General features: G+C 48.2%; 1 protein-coding gene across 3 annotated transcripts in view; it reads left to right on the forward strand.

The window, feature by feature from the left end:
- Nucleotides 1-2,494: 2,494 nt before the first annotated feature.
- The window catches only part of LARGE1 (LARGE xylosyl- and glucuronyltransferase 1), a 609,925-nt gene continuing 587,205 nt past the window's right edge, over nucleotides 2,495-25,214 (forward strand). For all 3 annotated transcript variants that reach the window (XM_070370200.1, XM_070370202.1, XM_005898334.2), the window contains exon 1: nucleotides 2,495-2,827. The gene's annotated coding sequence lies outside the window, so the exon portion shown is untranslated. The remainder of the gene's footprint in view (nucleotides 2,828-25,214) is intronic.

Raw genomic sequence — 25,214 nt, forward strand, 5'->3', positions numbered from 1 at the left:
GGCATTAAACTTTGACACCTAAATGGCCTCTAAGGATATTAGATAGTATTTAATCATTTAATATTCTCCGACACAGTAATGGCATCAAAACCAGAGATCTCCTATCCCTGCAAATGTGCAGGGTCAGACTCGTCCCCGCGGAGATAAGACAGCAGGACCCCAGCTTCATAGTTAACTTATCCCAAAGCTCCAATGCAAACGTTTTTTACTCCTTCGCCGGGGCCGCTGCTGTGCAACCACTACCTTCTTTTCGCATTCTCCTCGGCTCGGTGTGCCACAGAGATTAGGTAAACTGCGCTCCGAAGCTGGACAAGAGCGGGTGGTGGTGTTGCTCCCGGTGTAAGTTGGGGTGGGTGGGTTGGGGAGTCGTTGCTAAAAGAGGCTGGAAAGAAGGGAGCGGGTGGGGGGAAGGGTCCTGGCGATGACTCGGGTTATTGAGGCAGGAGTCAGCTCCCGAGCGGAGCGAGGGACAAACGTCCGGAGCCCTTGGGTCCCCAGCCTGACCTCTGGGGAATGTGGTCAGCGCAGCACCCCGAGCTCGGCGTCCTTTCCTTACGCACCCACTCCCTTCCCCACCCTTGTACTTTCTCTTTTTGCCTCCTTTCCTTGCCTCTTCCAAGAACTAGGGTGGGCTTTCCGCTGCCTCCTCTGAAACCCAGGCTAAGAGAGCCCCGCGCGGAGGCGAGGCGGAGACCCGGCTGCCCACCCGGCTGGGGAGAGGTGGGGACCCTGGGGGGAAGGGGACCCCAGAAGCTCTGGGACCGAGCTGAGGAAAAACCCAGGAGCTGGATTGCGCGCCGCAGCTCCGGGCTCCCAGAGTTGTCCATCCTTCTCCCTGTCTCTCTGCTTTCTCCGTCTCTGGGTTTTCTCTCCGGGCCTCCACGTTCCAGCCACCCTCACCGCCCCCCTCCCCCCAACCCCCGGCCCAACCGATTTCACCCTTTCCTTCCTATAGAGAAGTCTCGGCGACCCACGCTGGTCTTTAGGATTGGGAGGCTGGAAGTCCATTCAATGGGATCCTGCGCTCGGGATTCTTATGCCGAGAGGGAAAGAGCAAGAATGAAATCAGAACAGGGAGGGGGCGTGTTGTGCTTGCATGGGGGTGTGTGTGTAGCGTGGGGGGTGGGGGGCAAAGAAATGCAGTTTCCCCGAAAGAATACGGAGCCTTGGACCGGATTCTTGAATACGTAGCTCCAAATGATGCTGTCAAAGCCCTTCAACGTGGCTTCTCGCAGCCTCAGCCTGTCCCATATCCTGCCCACCTTCGAGAGGAGCGGCGACCCGAGTAAAAGTGGAGGCGGGGAAACTTCCTACTTTCCACGACGGCTGCTTTGTACAAGCAGGCGTGGACAGGCTGCACGGCCTGGCGAGCTTGCAACAAGAGTGTCTACGGCAGCAGCTGCGGACCCGTCCCGCTTCCCTTCCCCCTCTTTCCGCGAGGCTCGCCAAGCCCGAGGCGGCCGGGAGCGGCCCGGCTGGGGAGGGAGAAGGGCGGGGAGCTCCCAGCTTGCACCCTTTCATCTCGGCCCGGGCCAGAATCCCGGCTCCGGGTGTTGCTTCCGCCTGCGTGCGAGAGAGCAGAAGAAGTAGAAGGGAGGAGCCTCGCCCGGGGGCGGAGCCTAGGCGGGGGGCGGCCGCTAGGTCCGTGAGGCTGAGGCGCCTGCAATTGGCCGGTCCCGCCGTCACGGGGTGGAGGCGGGCGCCGAGGCGGGCACTGGCCCCGCCCCCGCTCGGAGCCCGGCCGGGGCTCGCGGTCCCCCCCAGCTGCACAGACATGACACAGACACACAGTCACTGCAGCTGCTGAGCGAGCCCGGCGCCCTGGGCACGCGGCGGCGGGGCCAGCCCGGACCCCGGACCCCAACGCTCGCCCGTCCGCACCCCCGCCGGGCCCCGCGCGGCGGCCCCCGCCTGGTCCGGCGCGCGAGGCGGGGATCGCGCGCCGGCTCCGGCCAGCGGCGCCCGGCTGCCTGCGGCGGCTGCAGCGACCGCCCAGCTCCGAGTGCCGGGCGCTCGGGGAAGCCGGCGCGTTTCGGAGGCGGCGGCGGCGGCGGCGGCCGAGGCCGGCGAGCGCTCCCGGAGGCAGCGGGGCCGCCCGCCTCGGCTCCCCGCACCCACTGCTCTGCGCTCCGCCTCCGCTCCGGTGACCTTCCCGGGGCGCCTCCCCCGGCCCCGCGCCCCCGGCCCCGCGCCCCAGGCCGGGGCGAGGCCCTCTCCAGCGTCTCCTTACCGCGGAGCCGCGGGCGGGCGGCGCAGGCCCGGGGGGAGGGGGCGCCGCGGCCGGTTGCAGCCCCCTAGCCGCTGCGCTCTCGGTGCCCGGCCCGGCCGGACTGCCGCCGCTCCGCCGCCGCGCGGGAGCCCGGGCGCCCGAAGCTGGGGGCGCGGTTGCCGGGCTGGGAGCGGGCAGGCCCTGCCCTGAAGGGGCGAAGCGGCTCCGGGGAGCGCGGGAGGTGGAGCCGGCCCCGGCGGCCGCCCCGCGTCTCTCCCCAGCGCCACCTCCCCGGACCCCAGTCCGAGGCAGACCCAGGCCCCATCCCATGCGGGGCGCCCCCGGCTCGGAAGAGTCCGGGGGGCAGGGAGCAGCTCCAGGCAGCAGTGCCCAAGGGAGAGGAAGAAGAAACGGTGCTCAGCTCGAGCTGCCCGGACCCTCCCCGCCGCCTTCCGAGGCGGGGGCTGCCCCGAAGTCTGCGCTTGGCACCGACGCTCGGACTCGGGCAGCGCCTGCTGGGACCCCGACCCGGAACCCCTGCGCCTCGTAGGCGGCGGCGCCGCCGCGCCACCCGGCTCTTCCGCGGTCTCCCTCTGCCCAGCGGCAGTCACGGCCAAGGTAGGAACCCCGGGAGTGCGAGAGAGCCAGCGCGGGGCTCCCTGGTGAGCGGCGCCGGACAAGTTCTCCCGACCTGTGGCTGGTACTCCCTGTACTCAGGATGCCGGGGAAGAGGGAGGGAGTGAGGGAACACCCTCTGCCGCCTGGGCCCAGAGCCCTGGAGAGGCTGGAGTGAGAAGTCGCCGAGTTTCTGGAGTCCTGCTGGACTCGTCCCCGGGCCTGCCCTCCTCCTAGGCTCTCGGGCTGCTAACTGGAAGCAAGGAGGAATTTCCCGTTAACACCAGGAGGTGTTATCCACTCACCCTTTCCCATGCTGCTTGTTAGCTGTGAGCATCTGTGCTTTAGGGGAACCTGCTGTATTTGAAGCTGTCCCTTTGGGCGATCCCCACCAGCCTTTCCAGGCGTGATGCTGTGAAGAACTTTCTTTGCTCCATGTTGCAGAGTCGAGGCCAATTTGGGGTGAGAGCCACAGATTGCGAGTCCCTCGATTGGACAGTGCGATTTCGGTGACAGTGGTAGCTGGAGGCAGGAAACCCCATCAGTATCACCCCTATTAGACAAACCTGCTTGTGAGGGGTAGTCTCTAGGTAGCGATCCAGTCTTGTGAAAGTCATTGTTTCTGAAGGGTGGAATGACTCCAAAGTTTGTGCATTCTTAAGTTGTTTTGCTTACTGCCTTAGCACCTTCTTTGAAATTTTCCTCTTAAGGAACCTCAGTCCCCGCAAGCCTACCCTTGCCTGTTTGAAATTTACTGAACCCTTGAGCTTTCCTTGGAACGATCTGATTTTAAATGGGTCACCTAGGAGGGAGCAGATTGTCTCTCCTGCCCTGAATATGTCCCCCCGGGTGACCCTGTTAATGGGGATTGTTTTTTTTTTTTTTTTTTGTCCCTGAGCTGATGTACCTCAGTTGAGCAGGTTTTTGCCCATTTCTGAATCTGTGAATTTTGTCACTCAGTCATTAAAATGAACCCCCGAGGGAGCAGGATAGCAGCTTACACTCTGCTTGAATGTCACAGGAAGTTTTCCAGGGTCTTATGTAAGTGCCCCCAGAGTGGGCTCTGGTGCCAGCTTCCTTCCTGGGTGGGAGTGGGACTGGGGAAGGGGTACCAGGTGGGCATTCGTCTTCCCTTAAGGCAAGTGCCAGCCCTCTTCGACACAGGTGAAAACCCAAAGTGCTTATTCACTCCCTGCCGGCAGTCACTTCAGGTTAATTTTCCTCCTCACCTCTCTTGCCTCCTTCCCACCTCAGGAGTCAGCTTTGATAGACTTAAGATAAAGGAAGATTCTAAATTGGGAAAGGAACACGTGGAGGTTTCTTCTCTCATCCCTCACAAATGGGTGACATGAATGAATTACTCACGGGCATGGAGAGTCCTTGCTGAGGACTAAAAAAAAAACAAAACTGGCTTGAAGGTTTCACACGTCTTTTAGTGTACCTTTATTTTTCAAGAGTACTTTACACTTTAGTGAAAATTGCTTGCGGAGAACACACATTTATCGAGCCTGGCCCTATTAATTCCATCCCGGGAAGAAAACTAAATGGAACAGAGAGGCAAAATCGTCAAGGTTTAGCTCTTAGTGGGTTTTTGAGAATGGTAGGGAAAGGAAATAAATCTCCCTAGTGGAATAGAGAGGTTTTATAAGAAAATACAGTATCGCTCTGGGATAAGTGGATGTTGCTAGCAAGTATGGCTAACACTGAATGAAGTGTGCTGGGTTGGGGGTTAACTTTTTGGCGTGGGATAATGCAGATTCCTTTGCCTTTTTAAAACATAACTTAGAAGGGCCTCCATAATGAAATGCAAGTTTTTCCATATCATTGCAGGTCCCAGGAGTGCTTCCACCTCTTGGGAAGGAAGCGAAGGTTTCCTGTGGTTCTGGGATCCTGAGTCCTGCTTGAAAGTTGATGCAGGAGTGCCTCCATCCTTCCGCTTTGTACAGTGGCAGGACACTAGGGGGGACTAGTTTTCTATTCCATCACCGATGAAGAAAACACCAGGACCTGTGTTACAAAAGGCTGTGGTTTATCTTGAAAGCTCAGGAATCCAAGTTTTTGGTACCCAGTACATGCTTGCACTAATGAGTGGATTCTGAATGCTTAAGCAGTAGGCCTGCTTACATCTAAAGTGTCATTTGGGCAATGACAGGTGATCTACAAAGTACTGTGTGAGACTCTGAAAAGACTCGGTGATAATCTAAGTACATGAGGGCTATAAGTTTTGGGGAGACAGAACCTCCTGCAAACTCTCTCCTTGGGCATTAGATGATGGTCTCATTTCCCTGGGGGTTTGTAATCTTAACACCCCCTTTTGGTTTTTTGAGCTGTACCTCTCCTGCTGTCTTCATAAAAACATGCCACCTCCATTCTAGTTGGTGCCTAAATCGACTCCATTAAGCTTAAAGTTTCTCACTGCCATTCCCTTAAAAGTACATGCCTGTATTTATACAGATGTAACAACTATTGGCAGTGTGGCTGTGCGCTCATCTCAGGTGTTCTCTGTGCACTTTTAACAGTATTAAATCATTAGTGTCTAGGTGTTATGCAGCAAAAATGGAAGATAATTCTATTTCAGCTGAAGAACAAAGCTGCCTGGCCCAGGCTTACCCACCGTGGCCAAGTCTTATCAAAACTGACTCCAGAGATGGGCAGACAGGAGAGGTTGGAGGAAGAGTCCAAGAAGAGACTGCCCAGCTTGGAATACTGGCACAAAGAGAGGCAGATGTTGCCAAGACTTAGGAGTTACTGGAGTCTTAAAGACCCAGCACAGCATCAAGAATCAGACTCAGCCTTTGGGTCTGTGAAGCTGCTGGAGTCATTACATTTCCCAGAATTTTGGAGTCTAGTGGGCTGTATTTGTGATCCTTTACCCATATGTATAGTGCATATTTAAGTAGTTTGAGGAGAGCTACTGATGGGACCTAGGGGAAATGGTCAGCATAAAACTATTTCTGCTATCAAAGGCTTTGTAGATTGATTCTCCTAAGCACAGTATAGCCAGGGGGTAAGAGATTAGAACAGGAAAATAGAAAACTGGTCTTGGGGAAGGTGTGTCCTGTAATCTTAAAATATGAATTAAGTCTTGTGACTTTCAAGGAAGCCACGTGGCAGAGGTTGAGTAAGAAATTGACACATGATTTGGGCCTCCTTTAGGGTCCAAGAATAAGGTGAAGGTGTGTTTGCAGCCAGGGATTCTCAGAGTGGGTGCACACAGGGTCATGGATGTAAGACTTAGGGGACTAAGAACTCCAGGTCACCCCCTCACCCCCAGCCCTTGACACCCTTGGTGATTCAGCCACCTCACAAGATCTGCTAGTGTTGATGAGGCTTTGAACCTCTGCTCCAGAGCATTTGACAGTGAGAGGCACTCAGGTCCTCTGTTCCTTCCTGACCCTACTGACATTTGGCGAGCAGGAGGCAGCAGCCAGTAAAGCTAAGGCTCGGAAGTGAAAGTCACTAAGTTGTGTCCAACTCCTTGCAACCCCATGGGCTGTAGCCTGCCAGGCTCCTCTATCCATGGAATTCTCCAGGCAAGAATACTGGAGTGGGTAGCCATTCCTTTCCCCAGGGGATCTTCTTGAGTGTATTCCAGGAGGCTTTTCTTCTTTTAACTTAGCAGATGATAACGGAACATCTGTCATGTGACAGATGCCATGCTCTGTGTGGAGGCTCCTGAGGGCCCATGATTAGTTTATAGTCTTCTGGGGGCAGGCAGACATTGAACCACTACAATGAGGTATTCTAGAGTACAGGTTTGTTTGAAGAATGAGCTTGAGTTTGCCAGGATAGTAGAATGGGAGGGAATGCCAGGCAGAAAGAACAGCATGGAAACCTTAAAATATGTAGTGTGAATGGAGAACAGTCAGTAGTGTGGCTGGAAGATAGGATGTTCTGGAAGAGGAAAGCTTGGTGTTACTTAGCAGGGAAATAATTTAACAGGATTCCTAGTTTCATGCTCTGTGTATTCAAGCTGTGGCAAGAATGATTGCTGGATAAGGTCCAAGAGTACCAGTTGATTATCCCACATTGTTATTAAAAGCAGAAAAGGACATTTTCTTTTTTTGTTCTTTATCCTACATGTAGCATTTTGTCTGTTTGTTGTTTTTTTTTTAATAAACTATTAGCAATACAAATAAAGAAAAGGTCCCTTATCAACCATAAGTCTGTCCTCCTGTGTACATGAATTACATCTGCACCTTTCATTAGGTGATTATGCAGCAGTGGGAGAAATGACAGTGTTACTTGACAAATGATACAGTGAGGGGGAAAATTCTTCCCTATGAGAGCAAATTCCATTTTGTCAGATTTGCTTCTGGGTAGAGTTATGGCTGCATTTAACCCTCAAAAAGCGTCTTGTGTTTGGATTGTCTCAGTTGTGGCCTCAACTTTCTTTGCTGTTGGAAAAGGAAGAGTTTTGTAGTATTGAGGATGGGCATGCGTGTGCCCATGACTGTTTTGTGGTATGAAAACTTAAAGTGAGGAACAGAGGCATCCGTCTTCCTTGATGGCACTAGTGGTAAAGAACCCTCCTGCCAATGCAGGAGATGTAAGAAATGTGGGTTTGATCCCTGGGTTGGGAAGATCCCCTGGAGAAGGACATGGCAACCCACTCCTGGATTCTTGCCTGGAGAATCCCATGGACAAAGGAGCCTGATCAGCTACAGTCCATGGGGTTGCAAAGAGTTGGACGTGACTGAAGCGACTTGGCACACACATACACACTGGCCAGAGGATATTAGAGAGAATGGAAAACCACAGTTGCAGTAGTGATCCCCAGGGTCAAATATATTTAGTTTTCCCAAAACAGTAGTCAGGATGAAAGTGAAAGTAGATGTCTCTCTCTCTCTCTCTGTGTATATGTTGTCTCTGTCATCCTTCCCTGAGTTCAATTGAGTTGACTGGGAGGCAGCAGAGTTTAGGTAAAATCTGGAAATCTGGGTTCACATCTTGCTTCAACTTATGCTGATTTGCACTTCCTGGCAAATAGATGGGAAAACAATGGAAACAATGAGAGACTTTATTTTCGTGGGCTCTAAAATCACTGCAGATGGTGACGGCAGTCTGAAATTAAAGGATGCTTGCTCCTTGGAAGAAAGGCTGTGCCCAACCTAGACAGCGTATCAAAAAGCAGAGACATTGCTTTGCTGACAAAGGTCTGTCTAGTCAAAGCTATGGTTTTTCCAGTGGTCATGTATAGATGTGAGAGTTAGACTATAAACAAAGCTGAGCGCTGAAGAATTGATGCTTCTAAACTGTGGTGTTGGAGAGGACTCTTGAGAGTCCCTTGGACTGCAAGGAGATCCAACCAGTCCATCCTAAAGGAGATCAGTCCTGAATATTCATTGGAAGGACTGATGCTGAAGTTGAAACTTCAGTACTTTGGTCACGTGATGTGAAGAACTGACTCATTGGAAAAGATCCTGATGCTGGGAAAGATTGACGGCAGGAGGAGAGGGGGTCGACAAAGGATAAGATGGTTGGATGGTATCACTGACTCGATGGACTTGAATTTGAGCAAGCTCTGGGAGTTGGTTGTGGACCAGGGAAGCCTGGTGTGCTGCAGTCCATGGGGTTGCAAAGAGTCAGACACGACTGAGTGACTGAACTGAACTGATGCTGACTTACTGTGTGACCTTAGACTGTGTATTGACATCTCCGGGTGGCTTCGGGTGCTGTCTCCATACTTCATTGAGTTTTTTGTCTTGTAACTAGGAATGCAGAGGCCAGAGGAAGGGTTTGTCTAAGTTAGTGGCAAAGCCCAGAGTACTTAGGTTTTCTAGTTTTCTAGCTCTAAAATGGGAAGAGACCTGACCAGTTCAAAGGTGTGCTCTACCTTGAATTATCAAACCACTGCAAGCATACGGTGATGAAGAAAAGAACCACAAAACCTTTGCTGTGTTGATTTTAGATTCCATAGAATTGTAGATTGCAATAGAATTTCTCTGATATGTTAGGCCATTGATATGCATCTGGGCTTGCTTGCTAAGTTCTGTATTATGGAAACCAGTGGGTTTGGAAGTATTATCTATTCTTTGAGAACTACATGATGATGATGCACTTTGTGATAAAAGCGATGCTGAAAATTGTAATTGTTTCCAAATTAAGTAGATAAAAGCTGAGTTGACCCTGTGGCATTTTGCAAAGCCTGGACTCTAACAGGGAAAGGGGAACCTTCTCATTTCGCCTGGGAGATTACCTTGTAGGGGAGATGTGGGGTGAGTGTGAAGGGAGGAATTTTGAGAAGAAAAACAGATGCAGAAAAGCAATTGTGTCGAAGTAGAAGTCAGGAAAATTGCAAACCAACTTAACTTTAAGCCTTCAAATTTGTGTTGCTAGAAAGAAGTTTCCTCACCACTCTGGCTCTGATGCTCTCCTGGGTAGAAAGGGCTGTGCTTATTGGAAAGAAGAGATTAGAAGTAAGTGCAATTGTAAATATAAGGTTTGTGGCATTATTATTTCAATATTGAAGCTAAGTGGCCTATTTTAGGAGAATTGGGAGAATTTTTTTCAATCTTTAACTGTTTATTTTGTAATTGTAGCTAAGCATAGGAATGCCCTGTTTTAGGAGAATTTGGCTTATAAATCTGATTTTTAGAAGCAAATAATTCAAAGGAAGTAATTAGGGTACAAAAGTATTTTTATTTTACAAAAATGATTCATAGCAAAGCTTTTTGTAATAGTTCCTTTATTGTATTTCAAGTTATTTGAGTAACACAATCATGATGGACACTTTTGAGAGCCTTGCCTATTATAGGAAAACCAAGGATTTTTCAAATATAAACTTTTCAAGGAATAGAACTATCATAACCCCCAGCAATCCCAGTACTGGGCATATACCTTGAGAAAACCATAGTTGAAAGAGATACATGTATCTCAGTGTTCATTGTAGCACTTTTTACAATAGCTAGGACATGGAAGCAACCTAGATGTCCATCAACAGATGAATGGATACAGAAATTGTGGTACACATTTACAATGAAATATTACTCAGCTATAAAAAACATATTCAAGTCAGTCCTAATGAGATACATGAACCTAGAGCCTATTATACAAGTAAAGTAAAACAGAAAGACAAATATTGTATATTAATGCATGCATATGGAATCTAGAAAGATGGCGCTGATGAACCCACTTGCAGGGCAGTAATGGAGATGCAGACATAGAGAACAGACTTGTGGGCACAGTGGGGGAAGAAGAGAATGGGACGAATTGAGAGAATAGCATGGTAACATATACATTACCATATGTAAAATAGATAGCAAATGGGAATTTGCTGTATAACACAGGGAGCTCAGGGCTTCCCTGGTGGCTCAGATGGTAAAGAAGCCACCTGCAGTGTGGGAGGCCTGGGTTCAATTCCTGGGTTGGGAAGATACCCTGGAGGAGGGCATGTCATCCCACTCCACTATTCTTGCCTGGAAAATCCCCGTGTTCAGAGAAGCCTGACCCGTGACAGTCCATGGGGTTGCAAAGAGTTTGACATGACTGAGTGCCTAAGCACAGCGCAGGGAGCTCAACTCATATCTATAACAACCTAGAGGGGTGGAATGGGGTGGGATGGGGAGGGGGTTCAGGAGGGAGGGGATATACGTATACCTGTGGCTGATTCGTGTTGATGTGTGGCAGAGGCCAACACAATATTGTAGAGCAAGTGTCCTCCAATAATTGTATTTTGTTCCCTACTTCTCAGTATTGTACAGGTATAACCTTTGGTGATTATAGTTAACTCAAAACAAAACAAAACACCTACTTCAGTATTCTAACAAATAATACCAGCTTCTCCTGCCAAGGAGCCTAATATTGAACTGTGTTACGGAAAAGAAGTAGTTGCATAAACTTTGTAACCACTGACTGCATAGTGTTACTTTGCTTGCTTACCTACTGGGGCCAGTTTGTCAGTTTAACCACCATTCCTCCTGGTGATTTCAGTCATAACTTCCTAACTATCCATCTGCATGAGTTCCTCAACCACCCTCATGTTCTATGTCTTAGGACATACCAGGAACAGAAGTGGTTTAAAAAGTAAATTGAGTTAGAGTTTCCAGGCTTCTGAGTTTTCCTAGTTGGAGAGACATGGAATTAATTTTGTTCCACCAAAGTATACAGTTGAGGCGATATGCATGAGACATTTACAAAAAAATCGAAATCGTGCTCACTTGCTGGCTCCTTTTTCCCTGCCCTGAAATATCTAGGGCTTTTGGTTTTTTTTTTTTTTTCCTTTATCTCTTGTGAAAGTTTCCAAAAAAGAATTGGTTCTAGGAATGAAAGAAAATGGAAGGCGTTTAAGGCTCCAGAGGTAATTTTGGGCAACCTGGAGTGGTAGATAATCACAGGCTGGGGTGAGAATGGGATGTGCAGTCTCACCCATAATTTTAGCTTCTCGTGTCACATTATGGGGCCATGCTTTGGATGGGCAGCAAACGCAGATGGAGATGGAACCTGGGCTACTGGATGGAGCCTGCCCTTAACAGAGCCCTTTATTTTGACATCCCCAGGCCAGTTGGAAAGAAAGGACTTTCGCTGATATTTCTCATGCTAAATGGTAGCCTGAGAATTTAGGGGGATTTCATTCTTACTCTTCTTTTTTTTTTTTTAATTCAGTAGCCAATCATGGACTCTTTAGTGTTACTCTGTGGTTAGGGACTGCCTTGATGCATTAGACACATGTTTGTTATTATTGAGGTTAACATTTTTGTGGCTAACTGGGAACCATCCCCTCCTGCTTTTGTTTCCAGAACAGTTGCATAGATCTTTAATCTGCCAACACTATTTGTGTACCAGCCTCCTTGACTGATGCCAGCTCTCCTCCGGGAAGGGAATGGTATTTCGTGGCTGCTTGAGGAGCCAAAACAGGCGCAGGCTGAGTGATTCACAGGGTGGGGCTTCTCTCGCCTACAAGCATGGCGCCTGTCACTTAGTGGGTCTGCAGTGAATAAACAGTTGTGTCCACACAGCGTGATTTGCTGGCCGAGTTGTGTTTCCAGCTTCAGAGTCGGGTGATGGGGAGAGACAGCTGAGTGGATACTGGTGGATTCACAGACATGGGCTTCTTGAGGTCTCTGCCGAATGCTGTTATCTTAAAAATGTGAGGGACATTTCAGATCAGCGAAATGAATTCTCTTAGGGGTTCATTGTTGTGGTTCAGACATTGATGACTTTGTAAAAAGGCAGGAGAAATAGGATCCTGGAATGCAGCGTGTGTCTCCTTTCCTCTGGGTTTCTAAGGACTGTGACTTCTCTGGCCTGGGAGGAGTGGACAGGCTCTGATGCTGATTCACATGTGCATGTCAGGTTGCCTTGAAAAGCGTCTTAAATACAGCACACCTTTGGATGGATGGTGGATGATGACCTTTCTGTTGATGAATGTGGAGGGACTTAGATGTGGATGTGGCCAGGGCTCCCGCATTTGGAGGATGAAATGGACCTGAGTAAACAGAGGGGGGACTCAGGTGCTCGACATCCAGTAGGAAGGACTTTCTTTGCCATCTTGGCATCTTCTCCCCCTTCTCTGTTGGCATAATTCCTCCCTGCCCAGGCTTGGCAGTACCTTATAAGTACTCACGGATTCCTTCTTGGTGGACATCTGAGCTGCGATGTTGAGACACCGCTGGGGCTGCAGCTGACCCTTGAGCCCACTTGACCTTCATTTCACGGTTGGGAAACTAAGGCTGGGGAGGTCAAGAGAATGGTCCAGAGGGGAGGCAGGAGAGGACCCTGGCTTCCTGACCATCTCGTGCAAGCTGAGGCTCTCCCTCTTCATATCCCCTGCCTTCTGGGTGTCTGCCCTCTGCCCTTTCCTCCAGCACGCTCAGCTCCAGTTTCCCACGCCCACGTTTCTGGTGTGCTGCTTTTGTGCCAGCCACTCTTCCATTTGTTCATTTTATGTCACTTCATCCTTAACGATCACCCTATGAGGTAAGTGGTCTTACTGTCCCATTTTCCGGTTGTGGAAGCTGAGGTTTGCCCAGATCACACAGTCACGGAGCATGGAGCCAGGGTCCAACTCACCGCTGTCCCAACTCCTCTGTCTGCTGTCTCTGTACTGACCTGGCTTCTAATCAGAATTTCTCCTTCCTGCCCACAGGCCCTCTACACTTTCTGTCTCCTTGAGGTCATCAGTCAACATCTACTTAGCCCGTGTTCATTCATCAGCCACCATTCAGGAAACTCCTGCTTTGTGAGGTCTCTGTTTGACGTTAGGAACATGGAAATGAGATCAGGCCTTGCATCCTCTAGTAGCCTTGTCTTGGTGAGGGAGGTCGATGGGATGAAGGCATGGATGGAGGGCAGTGGGCGTGGGGTCTTGGGTAGCATTTTGCTGGAGGGAGTCAGAGAAGGAGAGAGTTTCGATCTGGGTCTTAGTGACTAGGAGCTGGAAGGACACCTAAAACACCCCAAAATGTGCTTGTCCTCTTCTCCTTGGCATTGTCAATATCTGTCTGCTTTTCTTATTTTCTTCCTTCTGCATCAGTGCCTTGAAGCACTGAGACTGGCTTATACTCCTCCCGCTCCTCTCCTAGCACTTAGGAATCCTTCAAGAAACATTTATTAAATTACATTGAAAGCCTTCTGTCCTTGCCCTCAGGCAACATAGTTGGAGTGATTGGGGGAAAAAAATGTGTGAGAAGTTAACAACAGAAGATTCAAATGAATGGTTCAGAGCAGCAGCAGCAACAGTGTGGCAGTGCAGTGAAACGCAGTGGATTATTGGAGCCGAAAGTTGATGGGAAATCAGAAGTGGGAGTTTACTTTAGCTGTTTCAACTCAACTGAGGTAGGATTTGACTTGGGTCCTTGGACACAGGATAATTAAAATTTGAATGGAAGGATTAAACGGAGGTAGAGGGGCTGGCTTAGGCTGATGAATGCACACATAGACATTTTGGGGTTGTGAAGTCAGTCAGCTTGGGTTTCCATTAGTGAGGAACTGGAGATGAAATTGGCAAGCTAGACGGAGGCTATGGGCTTTTGGAAGGCTTTTGATCGGGAAAATGGTGTATGTACGCAAAGCTCTGTTTTAGGAAGCTGAACCTAGTGGCAATATTGAGGCCAGACTGGAGTGGGGAGAGATGGCAGCTGGGAGGTCACCGAGTAGGCTTTTGTATTATCGGATATGAAGTTCTAAAGGCCACTGGGTTAGAACCAGTCCAGGTGGATGGAAACAGAGGGATGCGTCAGAATTTTCCTCCGGTCCCACTCACTGAAGTCCGAGATGATTTTCACTGCCCAATGGAAAGTAGTCTCATTGGAATGAAGTCTGTTTGTGGCAGTAGCAGCAGTTCTTAGTGGTACTTTCTCCCTTGTCTAGGCTGGGCATGAGGATGGGTTTGGGGTAAAAATGAACCCTTGGACCCTGTCTTATTGGGGGCTTGTTCAAATGAGCCCTTGATGATAGAATAACCCTTTTCCCAGTCTTGGATGACTCCTGATAAGAGGGGGAATGTAGAAAAATTTTCTTTTCCTTGTGAGCAGTTCCTAAAGCAGCTCTGGAGGGATGAGTGTGAAATAATTGGAACTCTGACATCTGGGCTCCACATCCACCTTGAAAGTGAAGCTGGGTCGTGCTCCGTGTGACTGGTGGTGTGTCTGCCTGAGGAGGGCCCTGCTGTGAGAGATCACAGTACACACTTTTCAGAATTGTGCAATTGGCCATTATGGTTAACAGAATTTTTCTAATAGGATAGTCCAGTTCCTTATAGAGAGTCTTTATTTTGAATCTTTAAAAAGAATGAGGGCTTTTCTAGAATGTCCTATGTATTTATCCTCACTGACTCACTCTCAGCCACTGGAAAACATCCAACTTTCTTATCAGGAAGCACAAAGCTTGCTGTGAACTGGCCCCTGCCTTTCTCTGCAGTCTCATCTACCCCCGCCACCACCACCCCAGTCCCTAGCTTATTATTTTTCTTCCTTACTGTTTGGTGTGTGTGTGTGTGTGTGTTAGTTGCTTCAGTCTTGTCCGACTCTGTGACCCTATGGGCTGTAGCCCGCCAGGCTCCACTGTCCATGGGATTCTCTAGGCATGAATACTAGAGTGGCTTGCCATGTCCTTCTCCAGGGGATCTTCCTGACTCAGGAATCAAACCTGCATCTCTTTATGTCTCCTGCATTGGCAGATGGGTTCTTAACCCTTAGTGCCACCTGCAAAGCCCTCAATGTCTTATTTGCCCTCAAACCTACCCAACTGGGCATCTCCCTCTCCTTCTGCCTGATAAGCTCTTTCCCTCTTTATCTGCTTGGGGTACTTCTATTTTTCCTTCAAACCCAGCTCAGGCAGTCTTTCCTTCAAGCTTTTCTTGATACTGGGCACTGAATTGCATCTGTCTTTGCACGGCTTCTCCTGCTGCACTTTCTGCACTATGTTCCCTGTGCATCCAGCTGGCTGGCCTGCCCGAGTGTAGGAGCCCTTCAGTACAGACAGCTTCTCACAGCTCTGGTTGTACCATGTGCCTGGACCATGTTTTCTACCCAATGAGTGGTGGATGGTGGTGGTGGTGATTTTGGATTTCATTGAATTTGCTGTCCAGGCATAATGGAATACTTTCTAGCTGAACCTTGAGTATTCTGCTGTCCTGCAAGGGGATTCTCAAACCTAAAGAAGGTATACTCCCTTGCCAGTGACCAGATGGTGGTGGGTCATCCCTGGGGTCCCTTGATGCCTTGAAGGAATGTGGTGGAGGTGGAGGGGAAGGGGGTGGTGGTGCCTTACCATTTCTCCAGGTTAGACACGTCTTCACACCAGCCTTTATACCAGTAACCAAGGGGACGGGCGGGCTGGAAGGCCTTTGGTCTCTGTAATCTCCACGACTGTGTTGCCACCACTCTCATCCCCATCCCTCTTCTACTTACTGCTTTTCCTGCTATTTCCCTGCTACATTTTTCTGCTTTTTCCATTTTCTCAGATCTTCAGCCTCCTCATTCCTCTCCTCTTAGGCTTTTTAAGCCCTGATGGAGTTATCATCAGGCAATCCAAAACACACCTTTTCTTCAAGTGTTTGATTGAAGGCCTTACCCTCAAGTGTTTCCTTTTTTCTGGCCACAGTGTCAGTCCCTCGATGCTCACGGAGGCTTGGATCGCATTTTCCGTTTACTAGGCTTAATACCATTCCACATTCCTAGAGAACCAGTTGCAGAATTGCAATGGTAATTGACTGAGAAATTATCAGACAGTGAAGGGGAGTGGCTGGGGAGGGTTGGCTGAATTTGTGCAGAAGCCCAGCGCCCAAAGACTCTTCACTCGATAAGCACGTGTTTATGTTGGAATATTTATTATTGCCTCTAGTATTTGTGAGGTCCATTTGGGTTTTTATTACACTGCCCTTGTAAGCCAGGCATTGGTGCTGCCTGAATAGGTTTGCTCAGCAAATTACGGAGGAGTGATGGATGAACCCTGGGCTTATCAGACGGGTTGTGTGATCCAGGCACCACAGTTTACGAACCTGCATGCGGCGTGGGCTCTGGTTACATGGTTCGGGAAGTCCTGCTGCTTTTCCGGCGGTGGTCTGATTTAACGCATACCCGGGGGTGCTTTCTCTGTCTTGTTCTTTGTGCCAATTTCCTTTTCCTTCTGCTCGGATTTATCCATAACGCCTGTTGAAATGGCATTTTTGAGCTCAGTAAATCTGTTAATGCGTGTGTAATGCTCAGGACAGGAACTGGTACACAGAAAGCACTCTATACACATTAGCTGTTGTAATTGTTGTTTTTATTTAGAGTCTCTCCGTTGTGTCTCCCCATCTCTCCCCCTTCTGGTAGCTGTGCTTAGTGAAATAGGAAAACACAGTACCCAAGGGATGAGGAGAGGGGCCACTGACTTTCTCTGTTCAGCCCTGTCCGGAGGTCTCAGAAAATCTGCAGAAATCGGAAGGTGAAGGCACACACTTACCCAGTAATCACTCGAGGCCATTTTTTTCAGGAGCTTTTGGTCCATCTTGCTGCTGACTCTCACTGGGGATTTGGGCTCCAACAGGTAAAGTGGCTGAGAGCCAATAAAGAGTATAGGAAGGCACTCTTAAGTAAGTTGTCATGAGCAGTATTTAAAATAACAGTAACATGATAACAGGTGATCACCATGATAGCTCCCATTTATCAGATGCTTCTTATGCACTTCTGAGACGTGCTTGACGTGCATGGGAACTTATAACCCTCCAAGCCATACAGGTTCATGTTACAGATAGGAAACTGAGGTGCCCAGAGGCTATTTGTCCATGTGATAAAGCCAGAGATGGGAACTCAGTTCTGGCTCTAGAATTGTTTCCTTGTAATCACTGGTCCATGATCCACTAGCCCAGGTATCTTGACACTGGATTATACAGACCCCTGGGGATACATGAAGCCTTTCATGGAGTATGACAGGTGCAGGTAGTTTTAAAGGGGAGTCAACATCCAGAATTTTGACCTCGTATGTGGACGCTTTCTTGAAATTGATTGGACTGACACCACCACTTCCACCTCCCCTTTCATAGTCCTTTGTCTCCATTTTATAAAGCCACATCTCTTGTCCAGCACTAATCTTACTGACGTACATTGCTCTGAGTACAAAATCCTTAAGGGGCACTGAACAAAGGAACTGTTTGAATTGGTGTGTGGGAAACTTCTAAATAAGCAAGGCACTTCTGCAAGGCTGCCTCTTCCTCCTTTTTTTACCTGTTTAAACTTGGTGCTAAAAACAAGGCATTTGGGTCCCTTTCGTATACTAAGGAATGCTATAAAAATTTCAGATCTTAAAAAATAACTTGCTTTTAAATCTTTAAAAATGAATGATAGGTATCAGATTTAGATTCCATTTAAAAATATGATGTGAAAGTTTTATTTTAAAATGTTTGTGTTTACCATATGCTCAAAATTCTGTTCTTAGAAGGTACTCAGTTTATAATGAAAACATTAGACAGTAGCCTAAAAATAGGTGAGGTTTTCAAATCTCAGAATTCAAAAAAAGCTTGAAGATCACTGTAGTATACTTCTTCCTAAGATACTGCAGTTCAGAGGGGACAGTTCTAAAGTTGTTTTCTGCCACAGACCCTTATACACTACTGTATGTGTTTGTTTTTTTTTTTTTTTCCCCCATAGAATTTTAGCAACATCAATGTCTTCCCAGGTAGCTCAGCTGGTAAAGAATATTGCCTAGAATGCAGGAGACCCTGGGGTTTGATTGCTGGGTCAGGAAGATCCCCTGGAGAAGGGATAGGCTACCCACTCCAGTATTCTTGGGTTTTCCTGGTGGCTCAGATGGTAGAGAATCTGCCTGCAATGCGAGAGACCTGAGTTCGATACCTGGATTGGAAAGATTCCCTGGAGGTGGGCATGGCAACCCACTCCAGTATTCTTGCCTGGAGAATCCCCATGGATAGAGGAGCCTGGCGGGCTGTAGTCCATGAGGTTGCAAATAGTCAGACAAGACTGAGTGACTAAGCACAGTGCACAGTGTCTTCAAGGCTCCTTCACTGTACTCCTGATTATGTTGTTGTTGTTGTTGTTCAGTGACTCAGTCGTGTCTGACTCTTTGCGACCCCATGGACTGCAGCACTCCAGACTCCCCTGTCCTTTACTATCTCCTGAAGTTTGTTCAGATTTATGCCCATTGAGTCAGTGATGCTAACCATCTCATCCTGATTAAGCATCCTTCAAATTGTACAGAATTTCAGTAAAATGCAATCATACTTTAAATTTTGATGAAACTTTTAAGTATGTAACTAGATATGTGATCTTGTATACCAGAGTGCCTAGTGACTCAGCAAGGACTGTTTCAGGCACAAGTGATAGAAACCCTATTCACACTGATGTTAAAGAAAGAGAAATGGACTTTATCTGCTTCAGTAACTAGATTCTAAAAGGCACCTTCAGGTAGTGCTGGATCCAGGTCCTCAACCTTCATCATGAAGTCCTTGCTCTGTCTCTTGACTCTGCTCTCTTCTCAGGCAGAATGTCCCCATGGGATGGCAGGGATGGTCCTCAGGAACGCCAGGCTTACATCCTATGCATCTCAGCATCACAAAGGAGAGCATCTTTTCCCAACAGATGTGATGGAAGTCCTGGCTGTGAGCCGATTGGAAGGGCCAAGATCACATCCTTGAACCTGATCGGGAGAGACGGGATCCATCCTATTTGAATTGCTTGGAGAGAGGAGACAAGGTGGTTCTGAAGGAGAAGCTGAGCAAACAGAAAACCCCAACATGTTCAGTAGGAATATTAACCCGAAGACCTTGAAGATCAAATGAACTACAGGTGTCTTCTCTAAAACTCTTTCACTCTCCTGGGCATGCGTCTTCCCTTCCACGCATTACCAGCCAATACTTGTACTTGTTGTGACACCCATCTGCCCATCGACAAAATGACATTAGTGATACCGTCTGTTCCCTGCGTTGGTAATCTCAAGACTTTTAAGGCAGTGCCAAAAATCCCTGACTTAATGTATTTTGTGATTTTTTTTTAAAGCCATTAGTTATGCAATTAAAAAAGAGAAATTAAAAATCATGGAACTCCATCTGTGTTAGTTTGCTAGGCCTGCCATAGCAAAGTACCAGGGACTGGGTGGCTTAAACAAAAGAATTTTGCTTTCTAACAGCTTAAGAGGCTATAAGTCCCCAGATCAAGTTGTCAGCCACGTTGTCTGTCCCGAGGCCCCTCGCCTTGGTTATGAGACAGCCATCTTCTCCCTGTGTCTTCACGTGGCATTCTGTATGTGTATATCTGACAGATAGTCATACTGGATTAGGGCCCATGACCTCATTTAACCATTGTCCTCTCTTTAACCTTTTCTCAAAATACAGTCACTTTCTGAGGTCCTGGGTGTTAAGATTTCAGCATGTGAATTTGTGGGGGATTCCTTTCAGTCCATACCATACCTGTTATTTTAACTCTGTGCGTGGGTTATATTTTGAAAAATAATATGAATGCACACACCTTTTTAAAAGTCCAAATTAGTAACAGGTTCACCTGTGCAAACACAAACTAACAATGTTAAATTGGACACAGTTTGTTATTTGAGTATAGTTTCCTTTGAATAGGATCAGAGAGAAGACAGAGTAGAGATGACACCTGGTTGTGAGTTTATCAAAGTTGCTTGGGATCAGAGAGTAGGCATCTGGACCTTGCTCATCCTTATGCTCAGTGCTGCCGCTGTTATTGTAGTAACAACTTCCCTGATCTGGCTGGGAGCTCTCCTTGTACCAGAGCTGGTGTGTGTTAGAGAGAATCTTGTCATTCTACTTTTTATGTCTTAGGGAGCAAAGTTTGTACACAAGGGGCTAAATGAGTCACTTTGACCCAGGTCCCTGAAGGACCGTTATTGCATCAGAAATCGCTTTCCATTCACATCCAGGGCTCAGCCTCTTTAAACGCCGCAGATGACAAACCAGCCCATTATTCTCTTCTGCTAAGCAGTTGTCACTGTTCTTTTCCCAGCATTAATTATTGTTTTAATATGGCTTGTGTGTTCATTGTCTGGTCTGTCGATGTTTGTAATGGAACATCACAGCCAAAAGGATGTGGAGAGTAGGTAGGAGCTTGTCAAAATGGTAATCTTTTCATGTCAGAAACCAAAAAATCCCCCACCTGAATTTAGCTTGCCTACAATCCAGAAATTCCAAAGCTTCAATGCTTTGCAAAGCAGTTTGCTACAGGATGTGTTTGAAGTGCACATGTGTTACCTGGGAGGAGGATGAGGTTTCGAAAAACCCATCCACATAGCATCACCCCTTCATATGCCAGTGTGGATGCTGGTAACTGATTTGGAGACTGACTTATTAAGAGTAAATCCCAGTGAGAGAACAGGACCCGGGAGCAAGAAGTTTTGACTGAGCACAGTGTTATTAGACGGCTCATCTTGGATGAGGCACCTTCCTACACTGTATGGACTACATACGGCTGCTGTAACAAAGCACCGCAAACTCAGGGGCTTAGAACGACACAAGTGCAGGGTTTCACAGTTCCGAAGGCTAGAATCCAAAATCAAGCTGTCCCCAGGTGTCAGCAGGGCCACAGTCTCTGTGTTGGCTCTGGGGGACAATCCTTTCTTGCCTCTCCTAACTTCTGGTGTTTGCCGACAGTCCTTGACAATCCTTGGCTTTGAGATGCATCACTCAGGTCACATGACCATGTTCTCACGGTGTGTTTTCACATCGTTTTCCCTCTGTGTGAGTCCCTGTGTTCAGATCTCCCCCTTTAAAAGGACACAGATTATACTTGGTGGCTCAGTAATAAAGATCTGCCTGCAATGCAGGAGACACAGGAGATGCAGGTTCTATCCCTGGATCCGGAAGGTCCCCTGGAGGAAGAAATGGCCATCCACTCCAGTATTCTTACCTGGAAAAATCCCATGGACAGAGGAGCCTGGCGGACTATAGTCCACAGGGTCGCAAGGACTCAGACATGACTGAGCGACTGAGCACCCATGCAGTCATTCTGGATTAGGGCTCAGCTCAGTGACTTCATTTTAACTTGAATCCTCTATAAAGACCTTCTTTCCAAATACGGTCACTCTCTGAGGCCCTGGAGGTTAGACCTTCATCATATCTTTCTTGGGGAAATGCAGTTCAACTCATAACTCCACAAGCTTTATTTTTCCTCCTCTAGGAAACGAGGTACACCTTCAGCCTAAGGTTCAAACACAGTCACAAGAGAAAGCACCCTAGGAAATACAACCCCTGGATGATGGCAGAACGCCCCGTGGGATGTTAGATGTCTCTTATTACTGCTGTATGGTATCTAGTGAGTGTTTGGATCTGATACTCGTGACTTCTGTTCTATGCAGGTTTTCTATGGTAAGTCCTCCAGGGGTGCTGTGAATGTTTGACCCGGGCTGTGTGCTCAGTGGAAACTTGGAGCAACTTGTAAGCTGGCAAGACTTGCAGGGGAAGTGCCACCCTGAGGGTCGAGCTGTGGCCCCGTGTAGACTTTCTGACAGTTGTGTCGGCTGCTTCATCCTGACTTGTCCATTCGCTGTTGCCTCGTAGGACTGTTTGTTTGTAAATCCTGAGATATCTGTCCCAACTCTTGAATCCTTCACGGAGAGCATGGGAATGTGTAGTAGTTTTATTGGTTTCTTTTCAAGAGTTGTGTTTTGGTATTCATAAGAGGTTCACTGGGGCAGAGGCTAAGCGTGTTTTCAGAATACGTTTCTCTTTTGCCTGCTGCTAGTAACTTGCAGTGATAAGGAAAAAGCGACCCAAGAAACAGGCCAAAAGCAACCCTTAAAGCCCTCACACTGACACTTAAAGGATTTGGTGTCTCTAATTGCCTTTTACATAAGGCACAGGCATGTATTGCTGTCTGATATATGTACATATAGGTGTTTTCTTTGAAATGCTCAAAGTTGCACAGAAATCTCACTTTATTGGTTAGTTTTAGCTCTCTTCCCATTAGCTGGATCCAGGTTTTTTTTAGAAGGGGCTACAGGTCCTGGGGGCCACTTGGCTTCACTTCATTTCTTCACTCACTCATTCAGTGAACATACTGCCTTTGGTCATCCGTATGTGCCAGGCACTGAGCTGAGCTCTGCAGCGGAAAGGAGAGCAAGGGCCCTGGCTGAATGGAGCTTTCACCCTGGGTGGCCTGGTTCATTGTGACCAGGTTTGCTTATCTCCCAAATCTCCATCCTCTTTGCAGGCAAACCTGCCTCCTCTGCCACCTGCCCCCTGCATTCTCGGCTAAAAGCTACCATATATCTAACTCCAGTTGGTATTTATTGGGTTATTACACCAAATTTTGCAAAGCCAGAGGCATCACCTGGTTAGAAGGAATCCTCTTTATTCTGCTCCCCAGAGGCCACTCAGTAGGCTTTGATGATCCGTAAAACCCAGCTCCAAATCTAACATGGGAGCTTATAACTTATTTTTTGCCTTTGAGCTCTTTATAGAGTATTTTGAGAGTTGGGCACCATCAGGCAGGTTTTATGTTGCTGCCTCTCGGATGGGTGATGAAGTTCTGAGATCAATTTTGTTATATGACAGCCTCCCACAGCATGGCTGTTGGAAGCATGACAACATGAGAAGTGGTCTTTTCATGGCATGATTTCCACGTGGTAATTGACATGGGGCTTCCCTGGTAGCTCAGATGGTAGAGAATCCAGCTGCAATGCAGGAGACCCAGGTTTGATCCCTGGATGGGGAATATCTCCTGGAGAAGGGAATGACAACCCAGTCCAGTATTCTTGCCTGGAGAATCCCATGGACAGAGGATCCTGGCAGGCTACAGTCCATGGAGTCGCAAAGAGTCGGATACGACTGAGCGACTAAACACAATTGAGACAGAGACACCAGAAAGGGCTATTAGTGTCTCTATGCTGCACACGGGAGTCCACAGCCATCCTCCAGAAGACCCTAAGGGATTTGCTGTCCTGCTTGCTTCTGATGGGGAAGAGTGCATGCTGGTCTCCCTCTTTGGGCATCTGGCTCAGCACATTCTGTCTTTGGGTATCCAGCCTTCCATCCACTTCCTGACGGATAACTCTGCGACAGGACTTGTTTACAGTATTTAGGTTGTGCTGCCTTGAAAGGCAACTCAAGGGGTGAGGGAACAGGAGGGAAGAAGGTTTCTACATGAGGGAGGATGTCTAGGACAGTTGCGTATGTGTTGGTTTTATCTTAAGATGAATCTTGTAATGATTTTATTGAGGAAAAGGTGGAAATAGAAGCTATTATTATCTGGCTTAAAGCTCTTTGCACTCTCTCTGCATCTTAGAGCAATGCAACCTTCCAGCTCCAAAGAGGCTTGTGGACAAACTGTATTGTTTGGACAGATGGAACACTTCCATCCAGGAGGTCAAAGGACTTGCCCAAGGTCACACCAACTTAATGGTAAAACCCAGGCCCCCTGGGTTCCGAACTCTTACAGTATCCTTCCAGCCCAGGCTGCCTGCCACATGATTTGGTGGCTCTTTAAACATGACTCAGGCTGTGTGGGGGGCAGGTGGGTGCTCACAGAAACAGCACAGCCCTCCTGGAAATAGTTGGGTATCTTTGGAGTTGCCACAGCCATGGCCACATTGATGTTAGAAGGAATGTCAGGGCTGGGTCTTGTTTTTTTTCTTTTTTAAAGCAGGGGTCTCATTGCTATAATTATAGAATGTATCTTTTAAAGATGAATATAAAACAGCTACCCTCCCAAGCAAATCATAAAACAAATTATGCCCTTGCCACCCAGAACTACAGAGAAACAGCAGGCTCTTCGTGGCACAGAGAGTAATGGCTGCAATATTAAAACAATGATGGGGAAACCAGGATCCAAGAGCCGAAAGGCAGGGAGGGAAACAGTCCCGTAATCCCCCAGGGATAATGGTTCTCAGTGACAGGTTCCTGTGATTTATTGTGCTTAATGTACTTATTTTTATTTGTCCCCTTCAACACAGAGCTTTGTCACTGAAGAGATTTGATAATGGCCTGTTTGTAGTCACTTAGACTCCATAATAAAGCGCCACATTTTGGCTGTCTGGGGATCCGGCGGCCTCATTGGCATTCCCTCTCCAATTTCACCTTCACTGGCTGAGATGGGATAGAGGGAGATAAGGGCTTCTCTGCTGCCCTTGGCGTTGTCCCGTCAGGCCACCCATCCCAACTCCTACCCCAGAGCCAGACTGGCTTGGCGGCTGTCCAGACCCCCCTGCCTCCCTCTCTCATCTGGTGCTACTTGGGGACAGCAGGAAGGAACCCCTTATTCTGCTGTGATCATAGATCTCCGAGACTTTGTTTTCCTGAACCACCAGTGAGAGTTTACTGCTTACAGCTTTGGGGCTAAGCAAAAATAAGAATGGAGGAATAGACGTGGGAGGTTTTTCAAAAGAATGAGCTTGATTTGAAGGCTGTAGCTAGTCGGGTCGTGGTGGCCAGCTGTTTTGCAGAAATGGGGGTGTCCCCTTCAGCAGCAGTGACTGAGTCAGCCAAAGATTTCATTTCGGCTTCTTCCTGGGTTTTAGGGGACAGGAGCTGGAAGACAGGGAGCATGTCAAAGGACTGGAGAACTGCCCACAACCTGCGAAGGTGTGGGCAGAGAACTCCACGATGCAGCAGTCTAGGGAGATGGCAGGAAAAGAAACTCCAAGTCTTTTCTGATCCCTGTTTGCTCCCTTGAGAACCCCTGCTGGAATTCAGCTGTCGGGTCTGGTGGGCAGGGAAGGGGCTCTGATGTGTTGTATCCACACTCGGGCCCTGGGGTGCTGCTGCTGCTAAGACTACTGCTTTCGCTGTGGCTTGTCTGAGGACCAGGAGAGAGCAGATAAGTTTCTAATTACAGAAAACTCAGAGAGCAGAACCCAGAAAGACTCGTTTCAAGTGCAGAATAATAGCAGAAGTCAGGAGCAAGGGTGGGTGCTGGGGGTGGGCAGTGTCCCTGGGCCTCTGTAGGTGGGTCCCTGCAAACACTGTTATGTTTGTACAACATCGCAAGGCAGCGGC

Source organism: Bos mutus, chromosome 5, assembly GCF_027580195.1.
Source record: "Bos mutus isolate GX-2022 chromosome 5, NWIPB_WYAK_1.1, whole genome shotgun sequence".
In the NCBI taxonomy this organism is placed as follows: Eukaryota; Metazoa; Chordata; class Mammalia; order Artiodactyla; family Bovidae; genus Bos; species Bos mutus.